The sequence below is a fragment of the Calypte anna genome, chromosome 1, assembly GCF_003957555.1.
Source record: "Calypte anna isolate BGI_N300 chromosome 1, bCalAnn1_v1.p, whole genome shotgun sequence".
NCBI classification, from domain to species: Eukaryota; Metazoa; Chordata; class Aves; order Apodiformes; family Trochilidae; genus Calypte; species Calypte anna.
This window is the reverse complement of record NC_044244.1, coordinates 64,636,643-64,654,579: the sequence shown is the minus strand read 5'-3', so window position 1 is coordinate 64,654,579 and position 17,937 is coordinate 64,636,643.

The window sequence follows — 17,937 nt, the reverse complement described above, 5'->3', positions numbered from 1 at the left end:
AAAGTAATTGCATCATTAAATCAAACCATTTTACATGACTAAAACTGGAGGTTGGTTCAAGGGAAGGGATGAGGCCCACCTTTTAAAAGGAGTTTCGCACAAGAATTAAATAGTTCTGTACTTAGGAACAGTAGACCTGAATAATACTGCACACAAATTCTGTGTGAACATATATGTGACAGGAATATGGAAAGCATGTAAAAGTTGTTTGTTTTTTTTTTTTTGCACTGTGCAAGAATTCAAATAACTACCTTCACTGTAAAACCTGCAAAGGTCCTGGTAAAAAGGGAAGCAACATGACTGGGTATTTATAATGATAAAAGCACAACAATGACAATTAATTATGAAAGCTACAGGTGACATGTCACCAGTGCATATAGAAAAAAAAAAAAATAAAAGCAAGCTTGAAGTTAATCAGGAGAGGACAGAAAAATAAATTAACTGTGAAATGCATTTAAGTACCATGAACATTTGCCACAGTGTTGATTTGCCAGGAAAACCTAATCATTACAGGGCTACACTGAAGGCATACACTTGAGACTAAATAATGAGCACATTTAGTCAATGAAACAAGTGAAAGCAAGGTTTCACCAAGAGAACAGACAGGAAATCTATTCCTTCCTAGAAAAATGATAAATAACCTACCAATAATGTCCCAATGGAAAAGGCTACAGAAAGGTCATAATGTATTAGCTTATTCTTGGCTTTCCAATTAATGATAAAAGAAAAATAATATATAATAAAAGAACTATGATCAAGTCAAGAAAAAAAATATAATAACAGAAAGAAAACAGAGAAGTGTGTATACAAGATTTTCTACTATATCCTTTCCATAAAACTGTATTTCTTCCATGAAACTGTTGGCATTTCCATTCTGCTCTCTGAAAAGGTCCAATTGCTTCTAATTTCAAAAGGAAATGGTTATTATTTGAATAAACTAGACTGAAAATTAGAAGTCTTAAACTATGTGAGATTGTAGAGTAGCCTTCCTAATGGAGTTAATGAGAACAGCCAGCTTCATTGTTTTCTCAGATGCATGTTATCACTTTTCTGAAGAGGATTGCATGCAGGGTTCTTCACTCAGGAGAAACTTCCTACGCTTTTTAGGACATTTCAGCTCCAATGATGGGGCTATTTTCGTTTTTCTTACATGCCCTGTTAGTAGCTTTAAAATTCAGTCCCCTGTACAAAGATAGAAGAGAAGGTAGGGAGATTTTTTGAATTTAGCTGTACAGAAACAGAAGTGGTACACATACTGCCTAAAGAGCTCATATTTGGAGATTTGGAAAGAAGGAGCAGGACATTATGAATAGAGAAGCAGGAGACAGTATGAAATATTTCAACGCTATCTAAAAGGAATTTCGACAGTTTGCTAAAAATTTTTCAGTGAAATTAATGTCTTTCTACAAAATATTTTGATTTCCATTAATGAACATATTTTGAAGTAACCTGTTCCTATACGGATATTGTCAAGGAAAAGATTATATCTTATTAAATGAGATGCAGAGAAACAGAGAGACGGAAGTACTTAAATGATTGTTGAGGAACACTTAGTAACCTTATGCCCAAAATCTATGTGCTGAAACCTCTGTTCCAGTTTCTGTCTAAACCTTAAAATGGCTGGAAGCTCTGAACAAAGATGACTACTCTGCAGAATGTGTAGAAGAGAAGGTGGAGCCTTTCCTCTGCTGCTTACCTTCTCTATTATACTAGTTCAAACTGACTCAGGTAATGAGACTTCAAGAGCAGCAGTGTTCAGCATTACATGGCCTTTGATGAAAGGCTGGTGTAAGCTTCTCCAGCCTTTCCTTGCTCCTTTTTTTCCAGTGTTGCCTCATTGCTGAAGCTCACAGCTTACCCTGAGCTGTGTAAAGCAGCAGTTCTTTGGAGTTAGACTGTAAAATAGATAGTCTAAACTACCTCTTGGAAATGAAAGTAGCAGGCAGGGAGAGTGGGAGGAGTGTTAAGAACTGACATTCATGTAACTTTGTTCTATAACATCAGGCTGAAAAACCCAGGATTTTAGCAACTATTTTTAACTGGTCTGGTGAGTGCAAAGCTGCACAGTCTGCGTGTAGCAGCACACATGATGTGACAACTTAGAGAAGGGAGAAACATCAGTAAAGGCCAGGAAGGGAGGTGTCTAATTAGCAGTACTGATGAAAAAAGTTTGCAAAACTACATCCTCCAGCCCTGCTACAGCTGAATGACTGAAGCTTAATCAGGGAGTCCTTGGGGACAATCAGAGCAGTCTGAGGACTGTCCTTACTGCCTTCCACCAGCCATCATTCCGAGCACCTGCTTTGATTCAGCTACAATCCCCTGCTAAAAAAAAAAAACCCAAACAAAAAAACAACTTGGATGGCTGTCATGGTTTAACACTGGGCCAGCAATTTAAAAAATAACAGATGCTCTCTATTAACCCTTGTCTTTCCCCTATAGGAAATAGGAGAGAAATAGGGATAGACTTACATGTTGGAGACTAAACTACAAAACTTTAATGAAACAATAATAATGAAAAGGAAAATAATGAAATATGTACATATATATACATACATACAAAAACGATATCATGCTTTCCCCCCAGTAGCTCTCATGTCATCACCATGGCTGCAGAACAGCTCTGGAAAAATCCAGCTGAACTCCTGGAGTCAGCAGCAGACTGGAGCTGCAGACAGGAACACACAATCAAGAATGCATGGATTTGGATAAAAAGCAGATGAATGGAGATGCTGGCTTCTCCCTAAATGTGGGTTGCAGGTGTTACTCCTTTACTCCCTTTACTCTTTACTCTCTTTTTTTCCCCTGCACACCATAAGTTTAGCAGAACCAAGCAATGACCTTGATTCTACACACTGTTGTCCAGCAGTATCTATAAGCACTGTTATCCTAGTGATAAACATGTTGTTAATTTCAACAAATGTGCAGCTACATAGAAGACATTTAATTGAAGAGTAAAATTACTAGGAAAAACTTTGGTTTGTCTGGCTCAAATCAGGACAATATCAGAAAAAAAAAAAAAAAGGGGGGTTGGGGGGTGCACAGAGATGGATTTGCATCTGTTTGCACACTGAAACAGGTTGGGCAAACTCAGGATTGAAAGGAGAAGTGAAGGAGTGTGCACTGGACTAGCAACTGGACAATAGTACTGGACCCACAACTCCCCTATCAGCCTGTACTTATCTCAGAGGTAGCATGAGCTACCTGGTTTGCGTGCAGTGCTATTGCTAATAATTTGTGGTCAACATAACTCTACAAAGCATTTCTGAAAATTCCATGAATTAATCTTGGCTTTAGCTCATGTCTCATTGCCCAAATCAGAGACTCTTTTATGGTCAGTGAGAGAGTTCTAGCAGCCTTAAAGAACATGTGAAACTTTTTGCCCAGAGTAGTATGAAAAAAACATATGAAAAGTTAACAGCAAAACTTTAGTTGTTGCTGCTAACATTGTTGTTTTTTCATTAACATTTCCTGCTGTACAACATAGCAAGAAACAATGCTCTGAGACCTCCAACTGTTCCACCATCTTCATTTCCCAAAAAAACAACAAAGGGAAAAATTAGAGCTATTCACATAAACATAACAGATTTTTAGGTACCACTAATCTTAGGCAACAAGCTCCAAAATGCAGTGTTGAAATTATTTTCAATTCTAACACTGTTAGTGAAAATCTTTCACTTGAGGTTATGAGTACAACCTGCCCCCTTTTATACACATAGAGCAAAAAATTTTGAGTAGAATTTGAAACAAAACCTTTTATTTTCTTAGGCAACTAAAACCTCCAAATGGTACCAAAGCGTGAAGAGATGTCAAAGCTAGTGAGCGTTCCAATACTGGAGGTATTCCAATTAACAACTGCATCTGCAAAGTTGAAAAAATTCTCATATAGAGAGAATGGCTTCTCTGCTCAGGCATGACTAAACAAATTTGGCACCTCTGGTTACATTCTGTGTAACTCATTCAATGGAAACTCCAGCCAAATTTTCTAGAGAAATTGCTAAAATTTATGTGATTTAGGTGAATTCCTTATGGAGAAAAAAAGAAAACAAAATGAACAGAATAATCAGCATTAAAAATTCATTAAGCTGAACAAGGTAGCAATCTTGAAAATTAAAAGGAAGTCTACCCTCATAAGGTGAATAATTTTCACATGATGGGAAATCTATCACAGGCATCAGCCAGGCATTTGCACAGAGAGAAATACAAACTTCCTCCTGGTTAGTCAGATCCATTAGAGTCTTGAACAATTTTGTGGTTCTTATTTGCACTGAGTCAGTCACTGAAATATATTTTTCCTATGAAATTACAAAAAACACAACCTTTAAAGAAAATCATATATTGATACCGAATAGCCTTCTGTGATCTTCATGCTTTTATTTTTCTTTCTAAGGAATATAAAAATAAATTGGTACATTTGTTAATTGCTTTAGTATCAATCTAGCAGTTTTCCTCACTACCGTCCTACATGCATGTCAATCACCTGTCTCCAAGATAAACTTATCACTTGCCACTTTTAGATCCTTTCATCAAGTTTAAGTAATTTCTGAATTATTTTTATTTCTAATTCTATTTCTCTAGTTCTAGGTTGTTTCTATCTTGTTTGCTTGGATTGCATTAGTAATTTTTTCAGAGTTTTGAAGCTCTTGTTTTTCATGTATGAAATATCTATTATTAGACAATACTGAATGTATATCAATAAATGATATTCTCAACTTTGAAAAATATCTATATAGAAGTTGTAGGTGTATTTAAGAATCTCTTGTTATCAAAGTGCAGGATTGGAAGGTCCTCAGGTTGCTTAAAGATCACTGAGAATTAAGGAACAGGTGATTTTAATAAAGATCTATGAATCAAAAATTGCAGAATTAGATGGTTAGGTCACTCTATTACTATTGAGGGATGTATAGGGATAAAACTGAACTGGAGTTGCATTAGGATCATGGAAATGATTTATACAGGGATACAGGAGACTGAGGATCTGATGGAGTGATTGCACATTGGAGTGATGGGAAAAGAATGCAGAAGGCAGTCCCATTGAGTATGAGGTTCAGAGTAGACCCCTTGCTTTAAAAACTCTGACTGATCTGGGGAGCTGAGTCCATTCTAGCCCTAGACTTCGTCAGGGTTACTAAGGGACAAACACAATTATATTATATGAATTTCTATCATCTTAACAATAATTGTAATTTTGTTAACCCTACACATGTTTAATTAAAGATCTAACAAAATTTCTACACTACACTGTGCACTCATACACACAGAGATACATAGAAATAACCTCTATTAAGATGTTAATTTTGGTACCTGAAATCTTTGAACTATGTGAAAGACAATGCAATACAAAACCATTAACCTAGGGAATCAAATATAAAAACCTAATATATTTTAGCTCTCTCTATGCAAGAAAAGCAGTTGACCACTTACTATTTCTAGTCAGATGAACAAATTTCCTTTGTGAGATGTGGGTGCAGCTTTGTGGATTCCAGGAGCTCCAATGTCCTCCTCTTAAAGGCTATATTGTAGGGTCTCAAAACATAGAACCTTAGAATGGTTTGTGTGAAAAGGACCTTAAAGATCATCTTGTTCAAGACCCTGCTGGCCAGGACCTCTCACAAACCAGGCTGCCCAAGGCCCCAGTACTGATTTTGGTAAGTATTTCCACAATGGCCAATGCTGATTATTTCCATAATCCAATGGTGATTTGGTTAGATCATCTTTGTCAACCTTCAGATGCGCTTGTGATCCAAGCAGGAGAGGTCTCGGTACATTTCATGAACAACAGAGTTCCAGGTATGGTTAGGAACTCTCCAGTTGCCCCAACTCACTGTACTTGCACTAGGACTAGAAGGCACCTGGCAGATTAAACTCAATGCTCCAGCAAAGGCCTGCACTGATCCTTCTCAGCTCACTGCACGTTCAGTCAAAGCAAGAACAATGTTGGGCCCTCGCCTCGTAGCTAAAGGTGCAGCTGGTACTGATGTTGCAACGTGGCTCAGTGAACAGAAGGTATATACTACCACACTGATAAGTTCTTGATTTTTAGTCACTTCCTACCTAAGTGTATCTCTTGTATACTTTTTTTCAGTGGATTAGTATTAGAAACTGTGGAGGTTTTCCTCCTAAGTTAGTAACTCTTTTCTCTTGAAAATAGATGATAATAGACATCATAACAATTTTTTCTCTGTAGTACTCTGTCAAAGCTATTACTGTTTAATCACCTCTATTCTTGTTCTTGATTGACTTCTATTGTGAAACATCAGGCCAGTTCAAAATAAAGCAAAGAGGTGGTACGTCACCTGTATATGCTTTATATTCTAAAAATGTAATACCTACTTATTTTTAGACAAGTGTGAAGTGAGCAGTACCCACTACGGAACTAACTCAGAATCCATTGATGTCAAGAAACAGGCTTCAGGGGGGTTTAGAATATCAGAAGCCAGTTCTGTCTGTAATATTTACTCAGGTTGCAGATAATAAATACTAGGATATTTGATGACGTTTATATGTTTTAAAAGATCTAGGGTTGAGGTCTCATATAGGAAAGGTTACCTCCTTTACAATTGAAATTGCTGATTTCTTGACATTACAGGTGTCTCTTTATGTAGCACTTTAAGCATATTCTCATTTCTTTGTAGAACAGATACATTTTTGTGCTTGGCAATATATAAAGAGCTTTTCTGTAAGGCTGATAATGTCCCATAGCTTCTCATATTTTGTCACTTCCTTCACTGTCTCCAGTGACTTAAGGAGTTGGACCCTTATGACTATCATTCAGTAAGATAAACATAGTTAATGTAAAATCAAATGAAACCACCTCTATGTTAGATACAACATTTGCTTTCACCTTCCTTCATTATTTGATATTTTTTAAAAATCTATAGCTCAAGAATCAGATACATTGGCACTAGCTTATGTTACATGGTGTAAAACATGTTCAGAAACACTACTTATTTAAACAGAGATCCTACAAAATTTTTATTTTCTCAAAAGTCTTTGCAAATCCCTAACTCCACATCCTTCCTGAAAAGTCAGGTTTATTTTATATTCAGCTTACAGAACCATCCAGAAAACTTTGATGTCCAGTTCAGTTCAGTTCTATTGAAGTTGTTGTTCTTGTAATTTCTTCCTCTTCTTTTTTCCCTTCCCACTTTTTTAGATACTGTAGGCAATACAGGAGAAAACAAGTTTTGGGTGTTTTTTTAATGCCAGGATCCTTTCACAGATCTACATCAAAGCTTTCACATCTCATAATACAACATTAATCTCAATGACGTTTCATTTCCTACCCTTGCTTAATGTTAATACAAACCCACAATGCATTACATTCTCAGTTCAGCAGAATAAATTGCTTCTAATCTATTTTTATGTCTCCTGCTGACCCATATGGTTAGTTTCCAAAAACAATTATAAGGTTGATTGGAGCCTGATCTAACAAAAATAATGATCTTTACCCTGCATCTTATTTAATACCTGGGCTTTAATTCTCTATAGACCTAGGCTTGTTCTGTCTCATTTTTTGTAGATGAGATGGCCAGTTGGTTGTGCAGCCTACTTCTCCTTATTCTTTCTGATTATGCCTCTGCTTAGTTATTGATAGAAATAATGTCTCATAAAACATTCCCATACACTTGCCTATTAATTCCAGTAGAACAGGAAGACGATTCTTAAAAATATTAGAAGTTAATCAGGATGTTTAATCATTCTAGTATAGTAATCTTCTGAAGAAAACACAGGATATCTGTTAATGAAGATGCTGGAATTATAGTAAACAACCTTGGTGTCCCAAAGACCCACATGGAAACTTTCAGAAGAGGAAAAAAGAAGAAGTAAGATGGACAAACTAAGAGCTCTTTTTTACAAGGAAAATAATATGCTGATTCCTTACTGCAGTGATACCTTAATAAAATAATTAAATGTTATTTTAATCTTGGACCATAAATGCTGTTGAAACTAATCACCACTTAGCTATTTGGGAACAAATGAGGGTTTTTCAAAGGTGTTGAAAATTAATGACTCTCCAAAAGTTATTGCAAGTATCAACTTTCTTGTAAATATTTCTTTTGAGTTATTTATTAGATGTTTTTACATTTCTCTCTTCCACATCTTCACCGAGTTTCCTCTCTCTTTGTTACCATGTCCTTCCTCTAGCCAGCCTTCTTTCTCTTTCCTTCCAAGCAAAAAAACCACTTAGTTTACTCTGAGTCTTTCTTTTTCTGAAGAAATCATGTGCTTTGTGCTCCATAGCAACTCCTGCTGAGGATTTCCTTTTTCTTCTCTTTCACCAACATTCACCAACAATCAACACCATTAATAAATGTGTAAAAAAATGTGATGTGGTATACACAAATTCCAGTGTAGAGATTTGGGATTTATTTGTAACAAACATAAAATGGTCTCCTGTGCTCCTTTAATTTTTTAACAAACAACATATTTTAGTACCTTATATAGACTAGACTAGACTAGAATATTTCAGTCAGAAGGGACCTACAATGACCATCTAGTCCAGCTGCCTGACCTATTCAGGAATATCAAAAAGCTAAAACATGTTACTAAAGGTATTGTCTAAATGGGGCATCAACCACCTATCTAAGAAGACTGTCCCACCCTTAAAAAAAAATACTTCCTAATGTCCAATCTAAACCTTCCCTGATGAAACTTTGAACCATTCCCATGCATCCTATCCCTTTTATTCCCTATTTATTTATTCCCTATTTATTTGAAACTTATTTAAAAAAAAAAAAACTGATTGGAATTTGCCTCAAAAAGACAATTTTAAAGTGAATAAATAGCCTTGGCTAGGGTATAATGTACCTGGCCTGGCCAGAGCTGAGCAGGGGTGGTGCCTGGAAAGAGATAAGAACTACCGGCTGGGTGGACACCCGTTTTCTGAGGGCCAGCCTGCAATGCTGGGACATCCCGCCAGGCACGATTACCCTGGCCAGGGTGGAGGAAGACACCTTGGCTGTACTGATGCTGATGTACCTGGCTGAGGAGGATGAAACGGAGTGGGGAGTGATGCCTGGTAGGAGATAAGAACTGATGAGTGGGTGGGGGACTGCACCCTTCTGCGGAAGCTCCCCCCCTCCAGGCAGCCTGTCTGCAATGGCTCTGATGCCAATGCCCCTGGCTTCTGTGGCAGTTGACTGACAGCTGCCCCTTTGGAACAAAAGGAACTCAGGGGTATATATGCTGTCCATGCTGTGGCTGTTTTGTTGTCTCTTGAGCCCCTGCTATCTCGCATCAGACCCTGTCCAGGATCAGCGACATCTTGAAGAAACTCACTGGACGTCCGCACCACTGGTAATGACTCTCTCTTTCTCATTCTTTCTTCCCACTTCCTTACCCCTTTTTTTTCTTCCACTTCTCTCTCATATCTTCTTTTTCTCTCTCCCTCTTTTGCCTGGTTCTATCACTTTGTTTGTGTCAGTTGTGAAATAAAAGTCTGCTTGCACCTGCCCCTTCCAAGGTTTTTTTGCCCATCCAAACCAAATAAATTTTAATTACCTTGGACTGTAACAGAAATGTAGCTTACAATTAACTCACTAAAGAACTTTTATTTATTATGTCTCAAATTAGCCTAGTATGTACTGAATACAATTCTACTTCACTTATACTAAATAATAAGTATCATTAAAAAACAGATGTTTGTAATTTTTTTTTGTAGTTTCATAATACTTCAGAATTTATAAAATGACTGGTTACAACATTGGTTTAGCAATTATTTTGGTGTGAAAATGGGCATATTTTAATTTTTTTAGTTCATTACTGAAAACTGCCTCATTTTCAAGAAAGAAAGCAATTCAGTATTTTGCCCAAGAATGAAACCACATGCAAACATTGGTTGTCAGTTTCAAAATGTCATTCAAACATTTAAGAGCTTCATGGACTTCAAATTGATAATGTATATTCCATGGTAATCTAATTCTGTATCAGGCATATTCATCTCAGCTGTAACTGCATGTCACTGAAGTGTCTTTTAAAATAGGGGTCTAAGCCTCCTGTGTACTCAGGGAGAGAAAGAGACATCTCCAGAAAGACATTAATATTTGGTATCATACTTAGCATAAGATGCATTGTCCCTCTTGGAAGTCTGACCACTGCATGGAAAGGGAGCGTGCTAAATCTCTGTGAGATGGTGGGTGATGGAGGTGATTCATTTGTTTACAAATATGCAGTGAATGACATCTGAGACACCTTTAGGTATGCAGGAGGGCTGTCTGCAGCTGGAAAATTCAACACAGAACTTGCAGAATCTGCACCAATTTAGAGCAGTAGTGTTGGCTGTACAAGATAGCCTAGGACTAAGATGCCTTTTGAGAAATGTTTGTGTAGGGACAGGGAAGAATTCTACCACCAGTTCATTTTGTTGGTCTCATTCTCTTTATTTTCCAGTATCCTTGTAGAGCTCTTTTGTTGCTTTATTCCCTAGACTCATTTCCAATCTGACAAATTTACAAGTATGATTCATTTATCTTCAGATTCTGGCTATAATCTCGTCCTTTAACCTTCCAAACATCCCCAAAGCACAAAGGAATTTGTGTGCTCAAGGGAGACTAAAAGTGAGAAATCAGCATGTATTTCTTGAAAGGTTTAATCTCTGATCAATGTGTTTCTCAACAAAAGGCTTTTTTTAATCCCTTTCTTTTCTTGTATTTATATTTTGATTTGTTTTCACAATGTCTCTTGGTGCTATTATATAAAGAATCATCTCATTAAGAAATTTAGTATGTAAGTCTTTGGGTTAAATACTGTAATTGTGTAGGCTGCATCTAACGTAGAGAGTTAAGTACTCACAGGTTGATTTCATGTGTGTCTAAGACTGACAAAATGAATCACCCTCAGGAAGTAGCTCTTCGTTTGTTGGTCATATGACAATCCTCAACAACAGTCTATTTCATATCTGAAGTTGGGCTACATAAATTTTCAATTCCTTGTGCATTGATGTTCATAACTCAAAGACATCTGACCTATTATCAGTTTAATGGGTGATGTGACAAAGGTAAAGAAGTAAATCAGTTTCTGAGTTTCTTCCTTTTTTGTATCCCTGTGCCTCTCACAGTCTGATGCTCCTTGGGAGTTTCAAAAAATAACTCATCACTTGTTAGCTCTTGCTCCTGACCTCCTGTTTGGTTTAACTTTCTCATACTCCCTTTTGAGTGTCCTGGAAGATCCAAATACAATCAGGTTGTCAAAATAATTTAAAATATTTTCTACAAGATACTCCAGTGCATACAAAAATGCACAGAGGTCCTATGTTGTATACACGTGGAATTGAAAATATAAAATATGTCTCTTGAATCAGTTTTTTTTTTCTTTCCTTCATCCTATTTGCAATTAACATATGTTTGCCTCACTGTATGCCTGACAGACACCTAAAAGATTACTTATCAGGTTGCCTCCTGGTTGCAGGGTGAAGATCAAAACTAGCAGGACACCAGAAGACAAAAGATAAGGATGACTCATCCCCAGGAAGTCTGGAAATTTGTGTGTATCAGGGACTTATGCAATGAAGGGACCCCTCTTTCTTTTGGGCTATAAAAAACCCTAGGAAAAAAGGAAAATGCAGCTTCTTTGTCCAGATGCCCCCTCCTGTCGGCACCTCGGTTTCCAGCTACAGAAAGACACAGCAGAGGCTCAAATGGCGGAGAACCAGAAGCAACTCCAGCCCGAGGCCAGGTCCTGCGCTGATGGTGATAAATCCTCTTCTGTTCTTTCTTTTTTTTACTCTAATGACCCTCGAGTTAAGGTGATTAATTTATGCAAAGGCCTTTTGCCAGTAAACCGGCTTTCCCTGTTTTTAAAAGAAACCCTTGTAACTCATTTTAAATCCAACAGTCTTGCTACTTTTGTAAATTCACGCGTCGTCTATAAGTAGTGGCTGATTTATCCTCATAATCAATATATAAAATAATAAGGGGATCACGACAGTCCTACTTATGCATGAAAATACAGATCCAAAAGTAAAATGTCTTTTCTTTTTATTGAATGACTGCTTTGACTATTTTGATTACTTTTAAACAATACAGCCAGCCATCTGGGAAAGTTTGTTTGGTAAACTTTTTCAAACTTACTGCACTCATTACAAGGATGAAATGGTCTTCCACTTGGGAGGTAGGCAAAGAGCAGGAAATTAATGTATTAGTAAAGTTTGATTAGCTCAAATTGGTGCAGCTGAACACAGCATTACCAAATAATCAAATTATACCTCCTTATGTGACAATACAGAACTTTTAAAAGGTAGAATAGAATTTAAAAATGGAAACCTTCTTGAATATCATAGTTGCAATAAGTAAAAGTAAAATGTTACCATGCTTATCATGTGAATGTTGTTTATTGAAACTCTGACTATCAAGTGATGGAAAAGAAACTGAAGACCTGTTTTTAGCCCCTGAAGAGCAGAATTTTTAATGTATTTAATTTAAGCTAAGTGTATAATCTGAAAAAGAAAAAACTGTAAGAATTCATGGTTTCATAATAAATCTTAGAGGATTATAATAGACACCATCAGTAGAGTCATAACATCAAAACCCAGATAGCAGATTTTCTATTTTGAATAAAAAATTAAATTTATTTTATTTTATTTTATTTTGGTGTCCTAGTGAGATCTGCATGATATTGCATTTTAAGCAATGTAATAAACTGTTCTCTGTATTAATATATAGTGAAGTATGCCTAGTGATGTATCATCTCCCACATCAATGGCCAGTCATAGCTACTGTAAAAGATTTATCATCATCTTGATGGCTATGATGTGCATTAACGAACAAATACTAGGCATCATGTAGAAACAAACCAAAAACACACTCTCTGAATAAAAAGCACATAATTTATCTCAGGGAATAGAAGTAGGATATGAATAGACAGACAAGACTGTCCAAAATTCCTATTAGATACTTATACAGTACAGCTAATGACAGGAACACATGATGGACATTATGTCTGTGCTCTGCAGCCTATGCGTGGAAACAAACAATGGCTTGGATTGGAAGCTACCTTGAAGATCATCTAGTTTCATCCTCCTGCATAGGCACAGACAATTCCCACTATATGAGGTTGCTCAAGAACCCATCCAACTCTTAAACACTTGAACTCTTCCAGGGAGGGAGCTTCCACAGTATTCCTGGGCAAACTATGCCAGCGTCTCACCACTCTCACAGTAAAGAATTTCTTCTTAATGTCTAACCTATATCTCCCCTCTTCTAGTGTAAATCCATTGCCTCTTCTTTTATCAGTACATGTCTTTATGAAAAGTCCCTCTCTATCTTTCTTGTAGTCCCACTTCAGGTACTTCAGTTTCCTCAGGTACTACACCAGGCTGCTATAAGATCTCCCTGGAGCCTCCTTTTCTCCAGGCTATATAAACGACTCCAACTCTCTCAGATTGTCTTCAGAGGAGTTGTGGTCCAGTCCTCTGATCATCTTCATAGCCTTCCTCTGGACTTGCTCCAACAGCTCCATATCCTTCCTGTGTTGGGGGCTCCAGAGCTGGACACAGTGCTCCAGGTGGGATCTCATGAAAGTGGAGCAGAGAGGAACAGTCACATCCCTTAACTTGCTGGTCATGCTTCTCTTGATATGCAGCCCAGGATACAGCTGGCTTTCTGGACTGCAAGCTCACATTGCTAGCTCATGGTGAGCTTCTCATCAGCAATCACCCCCAAGCCCTTCTCCTCAGAACTGTTTCAACCCTGTCTCTAACCAGTCTGTATTTGGGTTTGGGATTGCCCCAATCCAGGTGCAGAACCTTGCACTTGGCTTTGTTGAACTTCACGCAGTTTTAATGAGCCCACCTCTAAAGCCTGTCAAGCTTGCTCTGGATGGTATACTTCCCTCCAATGTGTCAACCTTACTGCACAGCTTGGTGTCATCAGGTAACATGCAGAGGGTGAACTTGATCCCACTGTCCATGTCACCTATAAAAATGTTAAATGGCCCTGGTTTGAGTACCTATCCTCGAGGAATGCCACTCAAGACTGGGTGGCTATTTTAACATCAAGCTGTTGACCATAACTCAGAGTGTGACCATTCATTTGGTTCCTTATCCACTGAATGGTACATCCAACAGAATGTCATTTGGGACAGTGTAGGAAGCTTTCCACTAGTCCAGGTAGAATGACATCAGTTGCTCATAAAAGTTTGTCAGGCATAATTTTCTCTTAGTGAAGCCATGTTGACTCTCATCAATCACCTTTTTATTTTTCCATGTGGTTTAACAGAGCTTTTAGGAGTCCACGCTCCATAGCCTTCCTTTTGAAGAGGGCCCACATTTTCCCTTGTCTCTGATGTACATCTAGAAACTTCTCTTCTTGTCTTTGACATCACCAGCCACATTCAATTCTTTGACTTTCATAACATGAATGATGATCTCTGATCTCTGGCTTCTCTAAAAAATTCTTTGTACTCCTGCCAGCTTATGTGTCCCTGCTTCCACATTTTGTAGGCCTTGTTTTTATATTTAACTGTAGCCAGGGAGTCCTTGCTCATCCATGAAGGCCTCCTGTCATTCCTGCCTGCCTTCCTCTTCATTGGAAGCTGTTCTAACAGCTCCCAGAAAAAGAAAGTTCTTAAGTTGGATTTTAAGGAATATTGAACACTGAAGGAAGATTTATGATTTTTAAATTGGGTTTCTCCAAAGCCTGACCAGACTGAGGGAAAGTATGAAGATGTTCGAAAATTCAGCATATAGGCTATAAAGTTTGTATCAGCAAAAGAGACACTATGACTAAAATGAAAGACAGTCTTGAAAGTGTAGAAAAAGTATCTGTGTGGGACACAAAGAGCGAGTCAAATAAACAGAAAGTCTTGAAACATTTAGCTAAGAAGATGGCGGAAATGATTTAGCAGAGTGAAAAAATCAGTATTGTGGGGAGATTTCTGCCAAAGATATTTCTGAATGCTGGAAGAAATTTAAGGAAAACAAGCGCTCTAGAGGAGTTATGACTTGCATATGGCCTGGTAGAATTACAAGAGTAAGACACTGGATGTGACTGGAGTTAGTATATCATGCATGAGAACTGAAATGCAACCAGGTATTTCCAATCTATGTCTGACTCTCATGCAGTCACTTCTCTCTATCATTCATACCAGGCAGCTAAAACAGTCTCCTTGGAGATGATCTTAAGCTAGTAAGGAGAGAGAAGTGTTTGAACCTGTATAAGAATGATAGGCGACATAGAGTTGCAGGGAAAATCTGCTGTCAGTGCTACAGTGAGATATTTGTGGAAGTTCATATTTAAAATAAACAAAACGCCTTCAGAAACTCACTTGATCAATAATCATGTGTTGCTAAGTGAAATTAAGAGATAAGACTAATGAGCTAATAGTATGAATCTTTCTACAGTGAATTTTAAACCAGTGCAAGAGAGATATGAGGCCATAGAACTATTAGAAAATAGTAGAAATAGTAAAATACACTTCTTCTGAAAGTAAGGTAAACACATTTTCCTCTGGATGCCTTCAAGAAATCTGAAGAAGAATCTTGACTTATAAGCTCTACACATTGAGATCAGTCCTTTGAATTATTATATTGAAATCACATGCTTCATTGGAGTACTACAAAGAAAAGCTTCAAGATATACTTAAAGGACTTAAATTGCTTCTAGTTTCTCTGTTCAGTGTCCAGAAGTGAGGGTAAAGCACAGAGAAAGTGCAATGCTTTCTGCTGAAGGAGGTATCACTTGCATCCATGCGTACAATTCTCCTTTCAGATAATAACAGTGATAGAGAATATGAAAATTACTGTTAGTAACAGGGCTCTGTCTGAATTCTGCAATCATGTCAAGGCTACACCAACTGTAACTGAATATACAACATTTGTTCTCATCAGCAGGTCTGTGTATTGGCCCAGAGATCAAGATGAAGCTTAAAATATACTGAGGTCCTAAAGAAATAGAAAACATACCATAATGGACCTCTGTGCGTGTCTGTGTATTGGAATTCTGAGTGATGAACACAGACTTTATTCGTCTTCTTCCATCATGTTTGGACACTCCTAAAAGATTATCTATTTTTGCAGGGGTCATACTTGCTTCTGGGTCATCCTCAAATTAAATTCAGATACAACATCTGAAAAAAGTATCAGCTGTTAATCCCTCCCAGCAAACAAAATACACATCTGAGTGGTGTCACGGTTTAACACTGGCCCGGCAATTAAACCGAGTAACAGACGCTCTCTATTAATGTCTCTCTTCTCCTTGATAAAGAAAGGAGAGAAAATAAGGGAGAGAGACTTATGGGTTGGAAACTAAACTACATAACTTTAATGAAACAGTAATGATAAATAGGTGAAATTACTAAATATATACAAATATACAGGAAAATGGATACCACATTCCTCCCCCCTCTCCCCCAATAACTCTCACGTCACCACCGAGGCTGCAGGGCAGCACTGGGAAAGTCCAGGCTGGACTCCTGGAGTCGGCAGCAGTCGGGAACTGGAGGCAGGAACACACAGATATGGGCTGGCACGGATCAGGACCACAGGCAAACGAACGGACAGGATCCTTCCAGGATGCCGAGTGAAGGAAAGGAAGCAGGAAATCAGGAAATCTGGAAATCCGGCTTGGCCCTCGTGATGTTTCAAATTTATACTGAGTGTGACGTATATGGGATGGAATACTCTGTTTGGTCAATTCTGGCATCTATCTTGTCCGTTCCTCCCTAAAGGAGGGTTCAGGTGGGACCTCTTTACTCCTTCTGGAGGGTAAAATGTTTTCCTCAGAGCTGAGCAGTGTCCTTGGCTCTGCATACCAGTCTCTAGCAATAACTATAAACATCAAGTGTTATCAATCCTAGAAGCACACACTGTCTGAGAAACTTGCTGTTAATTTCAGCAAGTGCAACTACTTACAAGAGACTTAGCTAAAAGTAAAAGTACAAAACAGAAAATCACCTTTATCCTGGCCCAAACCAGGACAGAGTGGAATCCTTTGGTGTACCTCTTTATATATGCTGAAAGGGGCTCTACTGTATCAGAAATTTCCTTTTGTTTGAGCAAGAGCTTTTTCCTGCATATTATCTGCACGTCAGCTAGCCTGCAACTTCTTCAGAATGCTCTTCCTCTCTCTCTCTGTCATGCACACACCCACCTGACCCATGGGGCATCAGCAAAATATTCATACTTGTATGACTTCCAATTTTTTAGCCACTTGAAATAAAAATAATTTCCTAAAATTCTGGATTGCGAGTCCATGGGAACTAATAGCTAATATCCTTAAGGATTTCTAAATTTCTTCTTCCATGTTAGTTTTTTCCCTAGTGTGAAAATGTTTTTGTATGACAGTTGTCTCCTATAGTAGTACATCTGTATAAACGGTAGACATTGCATTCCCATACACACAGAATTCATCATCCCTTGTCCCTATTCCTGCCCTCCCTCAATGTCTGCTCTGCTGTGCTCTGCCCCAGTCAGGAACAAATAAATTACATATTCAGTATAATTTCTTAGTAAGCTAAAGACAAGTAACTTCTGTTAATAAAGATGTTGCCCTTCCTTATCTCTTGCTGCTCACTACAACTCCTTGTCTAGAGATGGTTGTGTCATTTTTATTGTGACATCATTTTAATTGATCTACGGACACAAGGATTGTCTTTAAAAGACATAGCAATAATTTAATTTTTATTAGACTTTTATTTTGCTTTTTTTTGGCCATTTTAAGCTGGGATTCAGAGTTTGGAGTATTCTTGAGTAATTTCAGTTTATACTTCAACACTAGTCAAGTGGTAATGGTTATTCTTGATTTGCTTTGTAATAATATCATGTTATAGGTACATAAACACTTTCTGTTTATTGTTACTTCACCTGACATAAATACTTTATAGATCCATTTATGTCTTACCAAGCAAGTCTTTTCTCAAATCTTTTCTCAATAGTTCTCCTAAATCCATGATTCTCATATTACTAATTCATCAGCAGCCAGACTTCAGTAGGATATATGA